The sequence below is a fragment of the Aulonocara stuartgranti genome, assembly GCF_965226115.1.
Source record: "Aulonocara stuartgranti genome assembly, chromosome: 2".
NCBI lineage: Eukaryota > Metazoa > Chordata > Actinopteri > Cichliformes > Cichlidae > Aulonocara > Aulonocara stuartgranti.
Window position 1 is genome coordinate 4789573 of NC_138940.1, and position 20452 is coordinate 4810024.

A 20452-nucleotide genomic window follows, 5' to 3' on the forward strand; every position below is an offset into this window, starting at 1 on the left:
GGCTATAAAGAAGAACAGGAAGGTGCTAAAGCAGACAAAATAAAGCTATTTTTTATTCTTATCTCATTTTAGTTTTTACTTGTTTTAATGACAGAAACCACAGTGGCCCTTGTAATCAGCCACAATATCCCCCAATAGACCAGTAAAGGAGCAGCAAAACTCTAAGTAACAGAACTATTACTATTTTATCTCCTAACACACTAGCTTGATCTTAGGAATCTCAGGTTAGCCCACACAGGAGCTGATAAAAGCCTTTGTACCTTACCTCAAAGGAGCATGGTTTTGTAATTCTCTCTGGCAGAAAGTTAAAAGACACACAAATGTAAAGCTTTTCTGTTTCCATGCTCTGACAGGTATGCTCACATGCTTCCAGACAAGAAAACATTTTTGGACTTCTTTGATAATTCAGCCTGTCATGGGTACTCAAGTGGCAATAAGGGTGTTATTACTGACACCATCAACAAATCAAACTACAAATCAAAAGTGTCATTATAATATAAATAATGACAAGGTTTATTTGTATATCACCCATCAAAAGCAGTGTGCAAATATGTTTTACACAGAACACAAAAATTCACAGTCATGTATAAATACATAGGCTGATGTAGGTGTAAAACTGAACAAATGGGTGATTAAAAAACAGTGTAGCATGAATAATAGTTTGAGTGTCATTATATCCTAGAAATAGTTCTCATTAGTTATCCTCACAACATGCTCATTAATGTGCACGTTACACCCCCTACTCAAACTTTTCCAATTCTGAGGAGGTGAACATAAACAAATTTTGACAGAATCAAGGAGTTGCCTCATTATCTCAACCAAAGTGACAGGAAACAAGGGAAGAGATCATTTAATTTTTTTATTATTATTCCCTCACAAAGCCCTGATAGGTGTAAAGATTATTTATTGTAGAGACTATTTTTAATAAATACTGCTCTTAATGATTTTGCATATCACCTGGAAGCTTTGTTGTCTTGTTTTTATTTATGCAAGTAATACAGGCTTCCTGCTGTACTTAATGTACCGCTTGCATCCACAAAGGGCTTTGTCTCTGATCACGTGTCCTAGTGAAACAGTTAAAAAAAAAAAAGAAAGAAGAAGAAAACATGTTTCAGGATTGTTTGAGTCAATGGTTCTCATTTCAAAAAAACAACCATTAATTGCCATGATTAATTAAAAAGAGCATATAAAGGAACTATGGAAGAGGTAAGGTGATGATACATTTTAAACAAATGATATGTTCGACAGTAGCCTTGGGAAGCTATTAAGAAAAAGGAAAACAATGGTTGAAACTCTGTACGCCTTGCAGGCAATTCATTTTTCTTTGTCTAAAAGAAGCTAGGGGGTGCGATTTCTGCAGGTAATTGCTTATGTTAATCACAGTCATATTTGAGAGTGGGAAGAACCCTCTGCCGTTCTTCTAAGCAAGCAAGGCCATTGGTCAGCTGCCCCTTAACCAGAAAGAGCTTCGGTGACTAATTACTGCACTCCAGCTGCCTACACTCTCTGGAGCACTCACCCAGCTTCTTTATCCAAGCACTTATTTTCTAGTCTCTTCTGTAATCACGTCAGTCCTTATCCAGTTGGGTAAGACCATTATGTTGCCCTTAGATTCTGACAGTTGAATGTAGTTCCCATATGGAAAAGAGAAAAAAAATGTGAATGTTGCGTTCCAATAAACACTATTTTTTGTTTTATACATATCTGATAAGATTGGTATTGTTTATACTATTTTCTATGAAATATCAACCACAGTTTGTTTCCAAGGATTGCCGTTCTGAGCCAATAATAGCAATACCAAATGGCAATACAATACATAGAAATGTGAATAATCATTCAGTACGTTTCATTTTCTTCTCCTTACGGGTTGTTTGGATTTTACTCCATTCTCTAGCTTATATCTATGCCCGTTAAATTAATCCTCCAAAAATAATTAATAAACTACAACGAGAAAATCCAACCAATCTAAGGGGAATAAATAGAAAATGCATTTACAAATGATAAAAGAAACAAAAAAGCATTGAGGTTCAGTTCATTTTGAAAATCCTAATTATATCACCTTATTTGTGGAGCATACAAAATAAAGGCATCTTTAAAACACGCCTAAACATGGCGCTAATTTAAATAGATTTAACAGGCTACATGCTGTACTCTGGGCCAATATTAAGTTAATGTATAGTGTGCACTGTACCAATTTTGTTTTGATCTAAACCTATAGCCGGAATCTTGAGTACTGCTCAAAAATGGGTTTAGTATACTGGACCCATTTTGGAGTAATATTCAATATAAATACCAGTCACATCAAAGAACAAAAAACTGCTATTTTGAAAAGAGAGGTACAGTATCTTCACTCCAGCCTTTAAGAAGGGCCCAGCATCACACAATTTATTCCTTGTTGTAGTGACTCTTTAAAACTATCCACACAGGCTCTCTGTGCAATTCCCTGCATGGCATGTTGTAGAGCAGTATTGATTCTTCCTTTGTTTCCAGGTTTTAATGTTTCTTTATGATGTACCTGCAGCTATCCAATATTCCTGTTCATTTTTTGCTATCTGTTTGAAAAAGCACCTTGAGTATAAAATCAACTTTTTATGTATACATCTTCTTTAAGATGACCTTGTATCATCAGTGACAGTTTTGTACACAATTCTATAAACATTTTTGTTTTATGAATGCGTAGTATTAAACTATATTGTCTTTGATGCATGCTCAATCAAATCCCAAGAAATCTTTAGTTGTGGGGATTAAACCATATTGCGTTTCGTCCAAGCTTTTTTAAATTTACTCATTTTTTGAGTTCAGTTTTATTCAAACAACCCCGTATCCTTGCCACCAAAAATCTTTTATGTGCTTCACGAAAGAACGACCATGGACCTACTGTTAAACTACAGCAGTCAGCTGTGTCCCAATCTCCTCAAAGCAATCTATATAGCATCCACTTCCTACCGGCACTTGGGAAGCTCACTTAAAGACATCAATACTTCAGGAAATGAGACACAGAGCAATGGCTTCAAAGACTGAGAAGTTAGACGCCTGACCCAGATGCCCTTACATCTTATTTAAGGCGTTGCTGCTTAGTGTAGCAGAAATCATTGAGTGAAGTGCTTTCTTTCTTGCTAAAAGATCAACCTGCAAGAGAGGTCCAGTCAAAAGGTAGCAAAGTAAGGCAGTTTTCCTACTCCTGTTTAATCAACTGTATGTTATTTGTGCAATTACGAACACTACAATATTTGTGAAATTGTTCTTAAAAATGATAACATAAAATATATATAAAATGATAATATATTTAAACTGAATATCAACTAGAATAACCACAAATTCAATTATTTCACATTACACTGTTTTTTTTCCCCTCACTATATAGACAGTATAAAACCTTTGAGTACACTTTTGATTTAGCCAATTGTGTGTCACAGACTCTATTTAATTTGCCCTCAAGTTTTTGTATATAGATTCTCAACTATGCGCTTCAATTAAGTCAAACTTCCATCATAACGTTTAAACACCTTTTCTGGCTCCTATTCACAGCTGAAGATATTCAGGAGTACATGATGAGGATTAATCCTTATGTTTAATATTCAAATAACTTCCGTGTCTCTTTCCTGGAACATTGCACTGCCAATCAAATGTCAGTATTCGACCACTGCCGTCAACAGCCCCCATTCCTATTGCCTTGGCAACAGAAAAAGACAAGTGTACTGGGAATTCAAATCGACTGGCATAAGAATGACAGAGGAGGGACTTGGCAATAAAAGAGTCAGAGATAAAAGTATCACAAATTACTTGTGACAAATGGCCCACAATCTATCAGTTTCTAGTTCCAACTTAAATTGATGCAATATGAAGACGCTAGGATGCAAACGTTGACCTAGTCTGCCTCAATCTGATGAATAGATGTTTTTTGGGGGGGTTTCAGATGATTGATACAGTTTTAACAGACACAGAGCTGAAATGTGCCTCTGACGGTGATTTCAGACGTTCCAACAATGCATAATCTTGATGTCCGCTGCAACTCTCGTCCGTGATTGATCATGTTGTCACGACGTCCGTATATTGTCATCATGGGGCTGCACTCAGTTATCACATGAGCTCAAATTTATGCTTTATTTGCTATCTACACATTCATGTCTATTCCAGCAGGCAACATAGTTCAGCTCCACTGTCAGTGGAGAGACATACAGAGACACTGCAGCACCAGGATGGAGACTAACATCTGAGATAACACCACAGCAAGCATGAGTCGTAAATTTCACTGTGTCAGATCGATACGGTCGATAATCACTTCTCTTGCACATTCACTTCTAAGTCAGAGCTGAGAACAATTGCCCAATAGTCAGTGGTTCCAACCAACAAACTACACTTGTGTGTTAAATCTGTTTTGGGAAACACTGTTATCAGGTGACTGATTATGCACAAGAGGAGTGCATTAAAAAAGCCCAAAAAAAGTATTTCACTACTTTTTAAATGGGAATTTAAATATTAATATGTATTGTATATTTAACTGCCCCGTTTTTGTTTTACACATGCCTTCTCACCATGTTTCTATCTCATATGTCACATATTTGTCCTTATTTCCAATAGATGAAGCCAGGTGGGAATATAAAGCCTAACCCGACTCACACTATTCAGGTTTATTTGTTGATCTACATAACATCTGATGCATCCTTTCATGCTCTGCCACCTCCTCACTCAACAGTATGGTGCTGCTGACTGTCTGTTCTCTGTAAGAGGCTCTGATATGGCAACCTATGCTCCATTGCTACTGCTGGGCCCCTGGTGGCAATAAAGTTGGAAAGTGATGATGATGTTTTGAGAGAGAGAGAGTTAGGTTTGCATGAGCGGGTATGCAGCAGGTGGCATTAAACACATTTAATGTTAGTGTTGACCTCAAGGGCAAGCTCCAAGATTTTAGGTTTATCAAAACATCTCAAATGCAGCGTAATTCTTTTCATTTTCATTTCTGTGGGCCTGTGAGACTGTGCATAAAATAAATCACAGCCATACATAATCCTGACTTTGATCTTTCGAAAGAAAGTATTTTTGAAGTATTTTTATTGCTTTTTCATTAGTTCAGACAGTTTAGTATTATTTTCATTGTACAAACATACCAACGGGAGCGCTATATTTTTCAAATGCTGTTTGACATCAGTGTATTCTAGTCGCTTATGAAACAATGCAGTGCAGGTGTTCAGCAGAAGAAACTCAAAGAGCAGAATTGCCAATTAGGAAAAGAACCTTTTAACTCCAGGGCTTCCGGCTCTCAGCTTTGAAGTCAGTTTCATATAAATTCATAGTCTCTTGAATTTATTTGAACTTCACCACATGTTGCATATTGCTTCTACTTGAAAGATTGTTCAGTCTAGGAAACACTAATAACATATAAGAATTCTGTTTTTTAAATTTTCTTCTCTAAAGAAAACTTTACAAATGCTGTCTTAGTAATGATCATTCCTAGGCATTCATTTCCAATCACAGAAAAGTAAAGTATTAATGCAATGCTTAGAAAAATACGGTTGGACAAGGAATCCAGTCCACTAACTAGGGAACACGTTAAATCGTGAACTTACTTAATAAAGTTGCCTTTTAACTAGTAAAGTAACCCTGCAGGGAAAACATGTTTTAAGTGTATATACATAACATAGATTATTAAATTTACACTTCTTTGCCCAAACTATTTATGCAGGAAAAACTGTTTAGATTTCCTGTCAATTTCAAATGGGATTTTAACTAAATAGCCTTTTGTTTGCAATATACATACACTACTGAAAAGCACAGAAGTTAGAATGCAGTACTATTAATTTACCTTAGCCACTGACATATTGTTTGAGCTGGCACTTTAAATTTCCTTCGATAAAGTCACTGGCTTGATAAACGTCACATCCCTGTAAAATAATAATGGAAGCTATGAGAATACACACCAGCTATGGCTGAATAGTTTCTCTTCACCCATTCACAAACAAATGAAAAAGTGTTTCTTCATAATCAATCAAATCAAGTAGAACTTTAGCTTTTAGTAAAACTCACTTCAATTTTCTTTTTTGTATTGGATTTGTTTGTCATATCTGCTACTGAACAAAAGAACAAACAAATAAACAAAGATGGCATCACTCTTTTGGCATTTCCTTTGATAATATCCAACAAAGTAGCAGCAAAACAAATATTCCAAATGTGATTTTCTTTTAAAGTAAGAAGACACAATATGATTTGCGCCTTCATTCTATGTTATACAGTCGTGTTTATTTGAAGCCTGGCAAGCAGTCTGAAAAGCTTCAGTTGGTATAGATCATTTTTACTGTCATCACACTGCCAGTAGCTGCAGGCTAGAAACAGCAATGACTTGTTCCATTTTGTCAATCTCCCCAGAGCTATCACAGTTTTACTAGATCCCCACAAACCTCAAGCAACATCTCCACTTCATGTTTGATTAGTTGCATTGGCAATTAAAATCCAATATCAAAACAATATCAAAGTGGTTACCACATGTGTTGTTTAAGCAAAACATATAATTACCAAGAGATTCTGGTGTAATTGGCAACATCATGCTTTATTGCTTTCCGTTCCACCGCACTGTGTTCTCCCCCCTAACGTTGCCAGTATAATTTGGTACTGCCAGATTGGCACAATAGTTGGCATGGACCTTTGAGCATGGAATTATCATGCTTAGCACAATGACAGGGATTGGTAGGAGAGAATGACTTCATGGTTCTGTATTTTTGCCCTCGGGTTTCAGTCACGGTGATCAGCCCTTGTTTAACCCAAGCCACAAGCACCTTTTTATTTATTTATTTTTTCACCACAATCGCACTATTTTAATAAAGAATAACTGAAAATAGCAGAAAATGCTGACATGCTTTACATTGATGCATTAAAGCATGTCTTTAAAAAAAAAAACGATTTTCAGACGCTCATTAGTTCTTCATTGCAACATTTTACAGTGCTGAGAAATGTAAAAGTCAATGTTGTTTTTCAAGATTTGCTCTGACTGTCAGCAGATTACTGACAGATTACTGTGAAATAACAGTGTGTTCTGCTGGCCTATTTTAAAAAGCCACCCACGGATTCAACCGCTATCAGTTCACCTACGGGTGACTTTGTGTGTATGTATGTGTTCCATTTTGTCACAGGTTTCTTACTGTCAAAATTGGTTCTCTTATTAACAAAAGAAAAACATAAACAAGCAATATGAGAATACCAAAGAGTCAGGTTTCAGAGCTTTGTTTTGCACACCAGTTTCACAAAATTAAAGTTATTCTTGTTTTAATTTTCTTTTAAGCAGTAAGTCTGGAAATCTTTGACCTGTGTCTATTCATAACACTAAGAGTATTCATAAGAATATTCATAGCTAACACCTGGTTTCCCAAATCCATAACAAGTCATGCATGAAGCCCTGCTATTTTCCCCTGTGGAACACATTTATTCATGCTAGCAGAGACACAAAAGATTAACTTACCATACTGGAATAGAGGCAAAGAACATTTCTGCTTGCTGGCAGGATAGTGGAAAGGTGCCTACACAGATTCAGTCTGAAACATAAAAAGGAAAGACTTCTGTAAGGACACGCAATATAAATGACTTATGTTATTACACAGGACAGACACATCAGAAACATTTGAAATGTCAGCATGCAAGAAGCTTGTGTCATCCACTCACTGTACTCAATGTCACATTTAATAAGAGCAAACACTGAATCCCTAACACAAAGATGCGCGGTACAGAAAGATCCTTGACTTTATACAAGTCACTGGGTTATTTCTGTACATGTTAAGGGAAAGATAACATAAACGGAAATGCATTAAACAACTTTGCAAAATGTGAGATTAGTAGTTAATTCATTTAAAAAAAAATTACAGTGAAGTTAAAGCCTTGTATACACTGAGATAGAAGCTCAGTATTTCTGAATTACTCATTTCAATTTGTAAAACTTTAATATTACATTGTGCAGCAGAATCCACACTGTTGAATTAGAATTAAATGAGATCATTCTAAACAGTCTATTCCATGAAACAATAAAGATTTACAAACTGCTTAGATTTGGAGCAAATATTTATACAAGGTGTAATTGACGTCCAATAATTAGTATTCATGAGCAGTTCTGCATCACTGTAATATAAGACAGGGTTTTCAATCAGTGTGATAAAATACTTTTTCACTACTGGGTTACTTAAAAAGACCAGTTAAATTACATATTCCACGAGTAAAAAGAGCATCCTTTTTGCCTAGCTCCACCAACCACTATGTTACAGGCTTCATAAAAAACCTGTGTTCTGCTGATATTTTGTATACATTCAGTATACAAATGTACCTCCACTGCGAGACAGTTTGCAAACAACACAAACAACCATTTTTGTCATTTCAGTTGAATTGCTATGCCAGTTGTTTTCCCATAAGCAGCACTGGTTGACTTCTACTTCTGTCAACCAAGAACTTTAAACACAAGAAATATGTCTGTGTGTTGCAGCATCAAATACATCTCCCTGTCATTTTAATACTTTAAAAAACACGCCATTCTCACTGTGGAATTTTGACATTTTGATCAGTAAACCAAAAAAGAAACAAACAAACAACTTGAAGTAATGTTAAAATGCAGCTTTATGGTTTTAATTTCTAAATGCTAACACATCAATATTTTTCACTTGAATATCACTAATATATTTGATGGAATTGCATTTGACGTGAAGAGAAGTATAACAAGCACAGAGAAACCTCAATCTGCCATTCACTGCATTTCTTCCTCTCTGACAGCAATGTTTAGAATTAATGAGATCTCGAGCCTGGTTTACTCTGAAAGGTATGAGCCAGCAAAAATGGAGATGACAGGAAAAGTCAAAGAGCCACACTAATTATATATTTATTTTAAAGACATAGACTTCCAAATGATTTTTTCTTGGCTGCCTGTTGTTGTATTCTTCGCACTCAAACATTTTCTCGGTTTTAATCACACCCTTTTCTCAAATTATTCAAGTTAAAGTGAGACAGATGCTGGCATCTTTTTCTGGAACTGCTAGCTATTTTTTTTCTCTTTTTCACAAAGGGAAGGAGAAAGGCACGGTCCTGGGAGGGGATTTGTGCGGAGGAAGAATGAGAGGGCGAGGAGAAAGAGAAGGAGAAGAGAGGGATGAGACACCACTGGGATGTAGTCTTGAGTATGCCAAGGTCAGCAGAACTCTCACTATGAAATCAAACACTGCCAAACACACACAAAAGGATAGACCTAACAGACAAACACTCACTCACACACACACACACACACACACACAAGTAGCAACTCACTGCCCCATCTTAGCTCTTCCCTGAACACAACCTGCTGAGAATTGTTAAATTGCCACTGGGCTCACACTTGGCTTTGTGGCACCATTATATCTATGCACACCAGCACGCCCCCATGTCTAAAGACTCTTGTATGAAACAAGTGGACATAGCAGCTACCATGATGTCACCCTCTGGTTTGTGGACTGTTGTTTTGAGGGATTGAGTTTGGTTTTTGGCCTTCCTCATAGCCACAAATGGCAAGCAATGACTGAGAACCAAAAGAGACTACACTATATAGCAAACTGCAAGTCAACCACAGCTATGCACAGCAATCCCAAAGTGGAAGAAGGGAGGTGGAGGTGATAGGAGGAGCAGAGACTCCACATTCTACACACCACTAATAAATGCAGATTGAAGGTACTTTTCAGAACCGAAGACACAATTCATTTTTTTATGATTGTTTCAAGTTTTGCACAGCCTGACCTCACATTAAGATAGACAATAACTGCGGATTTTTTAAGGTTAATTGGAAAGTTGTTTATTTAGGCAACCTCTTGCGACCGTAGGAGTAACAATAAAAATGGGAGAAGTTTAAATTTTAACATGTGAAAGGGGCTGCTTACACCTAAAACCAACGTTTTCACATGGGATTGCAATTATGAAAAGACAATAAAGTTCAGGTGTAGTTAAAGAAGCCATTCAAGCTATCAATCTGCCATTTAAGTATGAGGATGTTTTGCTTCTTTGTCATTACATTGGTGTCTTGCTGCCTTTCTTGCCTTGCTGTACTGATACTTATGTACAAGTTCAGTTGCACATTTTCGCATTGTTTTCAATTAAGCTTTTTTCTTTTCTTTTTTTGTTTTTTTTTTATAGAAAAAGCTGCCTGCCAATATTAAAGAATAGAGATTAAGTAAATGAGTGAGTTTGAAACTCACATATTGCTATAACGAGTGCAATAAGTATGACCCACATGAACCTCATAGTACTTCTTTTATAAGACCGATTTTGACCATTTAGGATGAGTACTATGTTGTAAACACACACATATACTATCTCATACACTGTGTGTGGATACACTCAAAGGAATATCCTCTGTTCTAAGGATTATTTAATGTTCCAATACACTTTCTGTAGTTTGCTGAAGAGTAATCTTTTAGTCCTCGTAAAAATTTCAATGAGAGAGAGAAAAATATAATGTTTGGCTGTGTGTTAAACAAGTTATCAGTCTAAAAACATTCATGCTTATTCATTATAAAAAAAAAGTCATTTCAGACTTCAGGGAGAACAGGCGAAACATTTCCACATCACATGGGTATTTACGCAGTATAAACAGAGCGACTTTTGTAATCCTTTCAAAGGTTTCTTAACTAGTAAAGTGTTTTTGTGATTTTGCTTGTTTCCTACAGTGTGGACAAGAAGGTGTGCAGAAAATTCAGAGTTTATGCCAGCATTTAAATCACTCTGATTTTCATTTCCTGATCAAGAGATATTAAAAGTGTTATATAGGTTTATAACTGTATATTTCCCATATTCTGATTGCATTCATCACCATAATTTATCAGGACTTCCCTGAAGGCAACAGGTGCTAAATAATTGATGAAAGCCTGAAAGCTGTTTGGCTCTGTGAGGGAGTGCTTGCAAGTCTCTCATGAGAGAAAAAGGCAACAGCCGCTTTGAAACCAGCGGAAGCCAGCAAGCCGCAGAAATTACTTCTGTGTTCCGTCATGCCAAACATTTAGTGCTGAGACAATGCAATACAGTTTCATTACAGTGCGGTAGCCTTGCAGGCAGAGACATCAAAGATCTGGTTTGTTTAGGCCTCAGTTAACCAAGACAATCAAGAGATAACGATACAGCTGAGACTAATTTCAAAGAGAACTACTTACCATTCTAAAAGTAAGGATGTTTAAGGATCTTAAAAAGTGAAAATGAATAATATTTTTTTTATGTACCTTGAAGTAGATGTCCAATCTAAAATTAAACTAATTTTTTTTTCACAGAATTTAGAAACATGAACATATCTTTTATAAAACAGCAAGTTTGTTGAAAATATTCAGATCATTGTCATGAAACTGAAATTATATACTGCTTTCTTAATGTCATTTAAGCCCATATAATGGGATATATATAGCTCATTTATAGTTGGTTGCTAGGCAACATGATGGTGTCATAATATCTCAAATAAGGCAAAAACGAAGGTTTTGGTTGTTCAACTCCTCCTCGTATTAGACGAGTTTGTTGTTGAATTCATGAAAACATTGTATGAATTATAGCAAGATATACAGTAACATTAGTTTCAGATAAAGACAAACATATTAGTAAGAGAATCTCAATGATCAAGGTAAGGCAAGTTTATTAGCACAATTCAACAGCAAGGTGATTCAAAGTGCTTTACAGAGTCATTAAAAAACAAAACCAAATAAAAAGCATGATTTAAAATGGAAAAAAGAGAAAGGAACAGTAGATAAAATCAGTAGTTAAAATGTAAGTTTTGAAAAGTTAAGCTTAAAAGTAAAACAGTGTGGATTTGGTGCTTTATTCAAGTGCAGCTAAGAACAGGTGAGTCTTCAACCTGGATTTTTTTTTTTAAAAACTGAGTGTTTCAGCAGATCTGATGTTTTGAAACACTGTTTCATGGTGTTTCATGGACAAAGTCATGAAACACCATGAACACCAGTATGCCCGATGGTGATTTTTCGTTTTTATGGGCCGATGGGTTTTTTTTCGGTTTTTTTCCGTAACGTAATATACAGCTGGGCGGGTGCTATGATATTATTGATGTTGAACTTGTTTTATCTTATTTTATTTATAAGATTAGTTATTAGAGTTTCCAACCAACCCGTAAAAAACTGAATCGTCTGGTATTGAGGTGAAAAGGAACAGTTTGTCCCGGACTTCAGCTACAATGAAAAATACACAAAGCTGGATTTATTCTGTGTCTTCGCTGCACAGCTGCCTCTTCTTCTCTCAGTCTCTCCCCCTCCATCTCCTGTTTCTACTTCAATCATGAAACGGATCAATGATCAGCTGATCGGCTTTTCTCTCTTGTTTGTTTATCGCCCACTTTGCGCCAGAAAGAAGAAACCGGCGCATGTCGCGCTAGACAACAGCAGCACGTTTAAGCTTGATCAGCTGTTGTTAGAATTTATTTAATATTAATTTCTAGTATCAGCTGATGTTTGTTTGCTGGAGCCACAGCTGTAAAGCTGCTGGTCATGATGTCGGTTTGGATATGTGGTGAGAGGGAAACATGAAGATGAAACCAGGAGATGTCCTTACTGAACCATCAGAGCTGAACAGGTGATGGAGAAACAGGTTTACCTTTTAGGTGACATGAATGAGTTGAAGGGAAGTTATGAACTGTTTCTGAGAGACAAATAACCCCAGGATCCTTTTTTATGTAGCTGACAGCTGGTAACTGTGCAGGGGCGGGTCTAGCAAAGTTAAGTTAATGTCTCTTGTCTACATGTAGGCACAAGAGGGATCAATGGCAAGGCATAGAGATTCCGTATCTTCAGTCTTCAGTGGACACTCCATTTCTGGCACAAAACACCTGTAATAGATGGTTGATTTAGGAGGTGACCCGACAACTTCAGCCTGTCAAACAGCAATGGAGTAGTGTGTTAAAAAAAAAAATTTAAGCATGCATTCAGATTCAATCTGAGCAATTCAAATTCAAATTTAACTTATTCATATTCAGTTTCTGATGGCACAGATTTCTGCCCATATGACATTTAACATTTTAGCATTGAAGCTATTGACGAGCTCATTGACTGAACCTCTGGACAGGCCAGGTGTTAATGGGAAGATCTAGTTAAAGATCTCACTACTTTTGTGATCACTGCTGTTGACATATTTGTGTGCGCTGACATTTTACTATCAAAGAAAAGACAGTAATGATCAGACAGGCCCACATCAGACACAGTAACCTTTGAAATGCTCAGGCCCTTGGAGATTAGTAAGTCAAGAGTGTGTCCTCTATTATGTGTGGCCTCTGTTACATGCTGAGTCAGCCCAAAGTTGCCCAGAGTGTTACTCGGGTCTTTAGTCCCTTTGTCCTGAGGGTTGTCCACATGGATGTTAAAATCCCCAATAATAATTACACAGTCGAAATCAACACAGATCACAGACAGCAGTTCACTGAGGTCATTAAAAAAGTCTGTGCAGTATTAGGGGCCTGTAAACATTACAAAAACAGTCCCTAGTTGTCTCTTGAAAAAAAAAACCAAAAAAAAAAAACCTTACACTACAACATCAATATGTCTGTTCATATTATTTCCTTTCTCTTGCAAAATATAAAACTTGTAAATAAAATTTTAGATAACATTAAGTTCTGTAATATATATGCGTAATTGTATTAAGATCAGGCAAATAACTAACAAATACCTTCACATTAAAACAGTACACAATCAGGGTCACAATCACCCTTTCCACAGGCACGTTTGCATAACATGTCCAGGGTGTTTTAAACACAAAACATCGGTACTGTATGTAGCCCCAGTACAAAAACTAAGTCCAAATTTTTAAAAGCCATACTAGACCCAGATATCGTCAGAGAGGTTTGCATACTGCTTAAGGAAATTGTTTTTGCTCAGTAAAGCACAGTGCAACTCAGCATCTTGTGTATGTCAAGGATCATTCCACTCAGTTGTGTATATGTTTCATTCGAGGATAAATGCACACTCAACCTCGCGTCAGGAAAGGGTGTAGCTTATGTAACAAAAAACGTTAGCTGCACTGTAAAAGATCTGTGGAACCAGTAACAATTAGTATTTTCTCATACTAATGTGCTAACAACTGAACCATGAAATGAAGAATATTGTTATGTTTGCAGTTCTGTATGGTTGTCTGTCAGATGATAATCATTCAACCTTTATATTAGCCAAGTTAATGTTTGAAGAGGATGTGTTGAAATGGCAATGCTGCCATTACAATATTAATACACAGCAGATCCGCAGAGTCATCAGAGCATAAAGTTTAATCAGAATCATCATGTGCTGTGACAAAAACACTGTAAATGATTATATTTCCCATTTGCTTTTGTGAAGATCTTTCATTTTAATGAGCTTTGTTGGAGTTTATCTCTTTAATGTCCCAAGAAATGTATACAGATAAAGAAATATGTAGAGTCCAAAGTTTGAACTTATTAATTTCATTTAATTCTTTTGAGTATTTCCATTGGACTTCATGTAATTGATTCATGGAGACGGAGTTGAAAGACTAGAACAAATACATTTTTACAGGGAAATATGAATAAATAAAAACAGATATGCTTTATGCATCTGGGAAATTCTGCATTTACATCATTAGATGTAAGAAAAGCATTATAGAGTCATTTTATGTGGTATAACAGATTTCTACATTCCTATCTTACATAAAATGATTCATCATTTACATCATCATGACTGCCCCTATATTATTATTCTGTCCTGTAATAAATATGATGTTGCGCACAGTAGAAACACGTGTTTAAATGGTTAAAAACAAATGAATATTCCCCCCCATCTACAATCACATGCAATTAAAGATGTTGCTTGACAATTTAATGGCTTCAGACAACAATTTCTTGGAACCACCCACTCTTGTCTCCAATAATTCAAGGAACAGTTCAACTGTGTGCTTCCTGAAAATAAAGGTAACACTTTGTTAAGGAGTAATTGCTCATGACGATAGGCCCTCTAAAAATACTAATTAAACTCACCAAGAGGTCTTGGTTGTTTTACATTGTGAGTTGTTTCTGTTTAGGATACTTCAAAAATTAACTTCAAAGTGCTTCAAGAATATCAACAATCTTTGATTACTAAGCTCACTTGTATTTTGAACTACCATTTGCATAGTCATATCACAGAGCAGATGGCCCTATGCATTCCTCATTTTGGGGATATCATTACTTTCAAATGGTTTCTAGGAAGGCATGCAGAACATTCCTTGATTCTTCTACTACATCAAATATTCTCTCACAGTTCCACAAAGACACTTGATCAAAAACCATTTCCATAATTCATCAAACTTTGCATGTGCATTTAAAATAGATATGTCCACAGTACATGTTGTACATCTAGTACAGCACATTCAGTATTTTTTTCTTATGAGAAAAGATAATAGCGAACAACTATAAATAGCCTGGTCTTTGTTAACACAATTTACAGGGGGTGAATGAGGAGGTGGGGATAAGGGGGATTGGTTGTTCATTTCAACTAAAGATGGTTTTTAGATTAGGCAGGAAAATTGCTCTGAGCAAGTCAACTGTATTTGTCATAAAAAGAAAGGATGACAATGTCTCTGACTAAAATTATGCTGTGTATGTGCCCCTAGTAGAAATAATAAAAACCTACATATCGTTAGCTTCATAGCATAATTGCCTAAGTCATTTGACTAAGTCAATGACTTAGGCACTTATGCTATGAAGCTAACGATATTGTGATTCACATCTTTTTATTACTTTTATCAAAAGAAGTCAACCATAATTACAGAAATGCCTTTCAATTGTTGTACCTCTCATAATTTACAGTGCTGTGGGTTGTGGCTGAGAAACTATAAATCACATTTTGAATATGCATGCACATATTTTCAGATTACAAGCACTTGGAATTGGCGACATGACACTATACCTATTGCTCTGGATCAGACCTGGTAATGTCAAATTACCAGGTCTATATCTGATAATGTGATGTAGATCAGTCAGCCACAAGATTTGCCAAATATTGTGTAGATCCCCCTCTAGCTGTCAAAACAGCTCTGACCTATTGGGGCCTTCTGGCTGTGATTTGTGGTGTCTGGAACTAGGACACCTGCCAGCAGTTCTTTGGGTTGTTGGGTGGAAAGCTGGGTCACTTACATGAGTTCAACAACCCAGTGCCTTCAACAAAATATTTCAATAAGTTGGTCAATGGTGCAGCATGGTGATACAGTTGTTAGCACTGTTGCCTTACAAACAAGGTCGTGGTTCAAACCCACCGAGTGGCGTGGGTCCTATGTGTGCAGTTTGCCTGTTCTCCCAGTGCTTACATGGGTTCTCTGTTGGCACTCTGTCTTCCTCACACTCTGAAGACATTCTTCTTATGTTAATCTGGTTATTCTAAATTAGCTGTAGATATAAATGTGAACATGAATGGTTGTATATCTCTGTGTTAGCCCTGTGACAGACTGATGACCTATCCAGAGTGTGTCCCACCTTTCACCCTATGACAGCTCGGATAGGCTCCAGCTCCCCTGCCACCCTGAATTGAATAAGAGATTAAGAAAAATGGATAGGTGGAAGTTGGTTAATGTTATTTATTCCACCTGTGTGTGAAATTAATATTCATTCTGAGCAGTGTAAAATGTGGTACGTCAGCACTTCAGCAAGTGCTTCATTCTCACAGCTGCCATGAAACTTTGAAGCAACATTAACAAGCATTAAAATAAACGCTAGCTTCTCTATTGGGGTTGGGTGATGTGCTCTATATTCCAATGTTCCTATCGCCCCCTGTGAGATCACCAATCAGCAACAACATTTCTGCCATCTGTCATCCTGCAGAAGTGGTTACCATAAATCTTCTGCCAAAATTCATAAAATCTGTCCAAAATTTTAAAATCTCATGGTACTATACTATTCTATCTCAGAGAGTATTGTGCACTGCGTAGTTAATGATCTAAACTTTATGTTATTTTTTCTGCAGTAATTTTATATTGTATAAAATAGACATTAAACAGCAATTATAATAAAATATATCATTATTATTATCATCATCACACAAACAAACACAAGAAAGCTTAAATCATGTCATGAACAGGTGAAGGTAGATTAATCGGGTGATTAGACCCAGACCACAACATACAAACAGATGACAGGAAATGGCATCATAAGAAATCAAGCCAAGAACTCAAAAGGCCATGCCACCACCATGAATAAATAAAAGGAGTACTACTAGAGTTTAAAAAAAATCAGACTGAGATGGCAATGTAGCTAGACCACAAACCACTAGCAGCTCAAGTACAACTGCTAAAGCGCTTTTCCATTCAAACATACATCCATTCACTTCTGCTTATCCTTTTCAGAGTCGCAGGGGGCACTGCAGCCTATCCCAGCTGTCTTAAGGCAAGAGACAAAGTACACCCTGGACAGGTCGCCAGTCTAACACATAGACAAGAGTCACATTCACACCTATGTGGCAATTTAGTGTTTCCAGACAATTGCATGTCTGTGGACTGTGGGAGGAAGCCAGAATACCCGGACAGAACCCATGCAAACATGGAGAGAACATACAAATTCCACGCAGAAAGACCCCGGCCTGATGGTAGTACGGTTAACCACCGTACTACCATGCTGCCCAATGCTACACTCAAACACCTTTGGTTTTACAATTTCCTGTATAAATGATTAGATTTTGAACTAACAAGCTTTCCTCATTTCCTAAGTGTGCTGAACGGAATATGCCAACGGAATAGCTCGTCTCCACGTGCAGTCAAACATTAGCTGCTGTCTATCACCATTCCTCACGAATTTGAAGGAGAATTCAATGACTAAACTAGAACTGAGAAGACTTGGGACAAAATGCTGACTTAAGAGAATAGAAAGCATCTTCCAATATGTAGAAGAATGATCAATTGTTGTGAAGTGGTATTTTTTTTAATCTACTTAAAACTTAAGGGAGACATTATACTGATAATGCGCACGATTACCCCATTAGGCTTGTCAAGACTATTATTATTATTATTATTAATATATACTAATATATTATATATGTCAGCCACCAAAACAAAATTATTGACCCCAAGGAGTTGGAAAGTAGAATGATACAGTGTACTCAGGCATTATGTCCATATACAACAAGGTGCCCTCCTAATCTCTGTAAATGAAAGGAACAGGAAATTCAAAAAGCAGTCCTTTTACACTGTTACACTAGCAATATGACAATTATTTGTTTGTTGTCCCTGAGCCTTGCAGGGCAGTATTCAGATTTGGTGGCCTCCAGCTGTTTATGCAAAAAATGGAGGATAATGTGGGTTGTAGCCATTGAATCTCAAGATAGACAGTCGTAACCAGCAGAATCACAGAAAATGGCTGCTGGAGAGAGAAACAACCATCATTACTGGAAGAAAATTGGAGATATTTCAGTGTTAATGCAAAACAGAGTAATCGTAACACCTCTTCAAATTACTGAGCAGTAACATTGTAGAAAATGATCCAGTCTAATGGTATTTAGTACGACTTAAAAACAAAACAAAAAAAATATTGTGACATAATTAGCTAAGTAGTTAATTATGTTAATGCACAGTTAAGCCTTTTTGTTAAAACAGAAGCATTGCACTTAAAAAATTTCCATATATGGTGAAATGCCATTGCTGTAGGACAGCAAATGACTTTATACATGTATATGCATGGTGAGTCTGCTTTACCTTTATTCTACTCAGCCCTCATTTGTCCAATATCCTTGTGCAGAAGCTGTAGAAGTAAAGCAGTGCCACTTTACCATGCAAACTACCGTTCAGCTTCCCCTATGGTGACCTGTGGAAAAGTCTGACCTTCTTACTGGTCAGGGTGACCATTATATACACAATAAAAAGAGAAATCCTGGTTAAAATTTATAGAAAGTAGTATGTAAAGTGCCTGATGACTGGGGCTCTATTTACTCCTATCTACAATATTACAATTTGCTTTCCTTTTTACTTCGCTAGCGTATTCACTTATTATTGAAATGTCAACAGAATATATAAAGAAGCTAAACATTCCCACAGTAAAATAACCTACAGCACCAAGTGAAACATAGTTAAAAACACTATATGTATGGGGCACAGTGTCCATGTTACTAACTGACTCACTAAGACTGGTATACTACGCTAAGATTAAAAATGTATTTAATATATGATAATACAGTATGTAATTATTCTACGTTTCAGTACACTGAATCATTCCTTGCACAGTACAGCATTAATTGCAGTCCAGTAGCAAGTACATTTCCTTAAAGCATTTCTCAGGGTGAGAAAGAGCATCTTGCCTTTTCCCCCATACCTTTGTAGGGTGAACCTTATCTCTCTTCTGCAGTGTTTTGCGTTTTTGTTCTCCCAATGTTATGCTACTATTCATCCCCAATCTGACTCTGTTCTGAACAACAAATCACTGTTTGGTTCTTTTTGTCTTCAGGACAACTAACTGTCTGTTTCTTTTTCAGGCGCTCAGCCTCCTTGCCACATTGTCCTCACTTGCTCATTGTCTTTGCCTCCGTCTGCCCCTTGTTATTTATGGAACCGAGAAAAACAGAGAAGAAGCCCGGAGCTAAACTATGCCCACAGCCAAGCTGCCCAAGAGATTTTGCAAAGGCCTTGTCAGAGACAGAAAGCCTTCTGTCACCTCTGCCACACCACCTCCCCTGCACAATATCCTGCCTACTACTCCAACCTGATTAACATTTCTACGTGATGATGGAGTGATGACTTAATGTGCTGGCTCTCATTGTGACATGTATTTCTCATCCTGCTTCAACGTGTAAGCTCTTCCTTTCATAGTGGTCACACCTGGACAGTCTGATGCCCATTTATGAGTAAGCATATCTAAAATGTTGTATTTTGTCTTTCTGTCAGCACTCGAAGCTACAGTGTGGATCATTGAGCAGACTGATATCTGCTGCTTGTGGATCTGAATATTTTTAAAACTCAGTATAGGGTAATGAGTTAAGGACAGAAAGAACTGTAAGAATCTGAGACACCGCATCAGCCTTATACAGTGGTCCCTCGTTATAACACGGTTCACCTTTCGCGGCCTCACAGTGTCGCAGATTTTTCTTAGCACAATTTTGCATGCTTTTTTCTGTTTTTTTTAACGGCGCATTGTTCTGTGTCTTCTGTGACTCTAAAGTGCTGTACTGTATGTTTGTAAGTTCTCTCCCCAACAAACCCAACAATGTCGTTGAAATGTTTTGCACCATCAAAGTGAAATTAAATTTGTTAGTTCTAAAATCCATCATTATTATTTATAGGAAAATGTTCATATTTTTATTTCTCAAACAAATGTTTGGGCCTGAAAACAGGTTTTGATCTCTGGTTTCATTCTATGGACTTATTTTTCTTTTGAACTTTGAGAACTTTGAGAATGTTTAAACAAGAGAGAGAAATGTGAAAATGTTAATGCCTGCCCGAGAAAAGTGTATAAAGTGTGTAGTGAGGGGTTTAACAGCCTTAAAACATCTATAATTGTAATCTTGTTAAGTGGACCACTTTA

The 20452-nt window shown here is 36.7% G+C and overlaps 1 protein-coding gene across 6 annotated transcripts in view; it reads right to left on the bottom strand.

Moving 5' to 3' along the window:
- lingo2 (leucine rich repeat and Ig domain containing 2) overlaps positions 1 to 20452 on the bottom strand; it is a 212663-nt gene that overhangs the window by 165785 nt on the left and 26426 nt on the right. For 5 of the 6 annotated variants that reach the window (XM_082550425.1, XM_082550424.1, XM_082550429.1 and 2 more), the window contains exon 2: positions 7451 to 7523. The gene's annotated coding sequence lies outside the window, so the exon portion shown is untranslated. Of the gene's footprint in view, positions 1 to 7450; positions 7524 to 9270; positions 9291 to 20452 lie in introns of those variants that run through there. The other variant, XM_082550427.1, reaches the window with a different exon arrangement.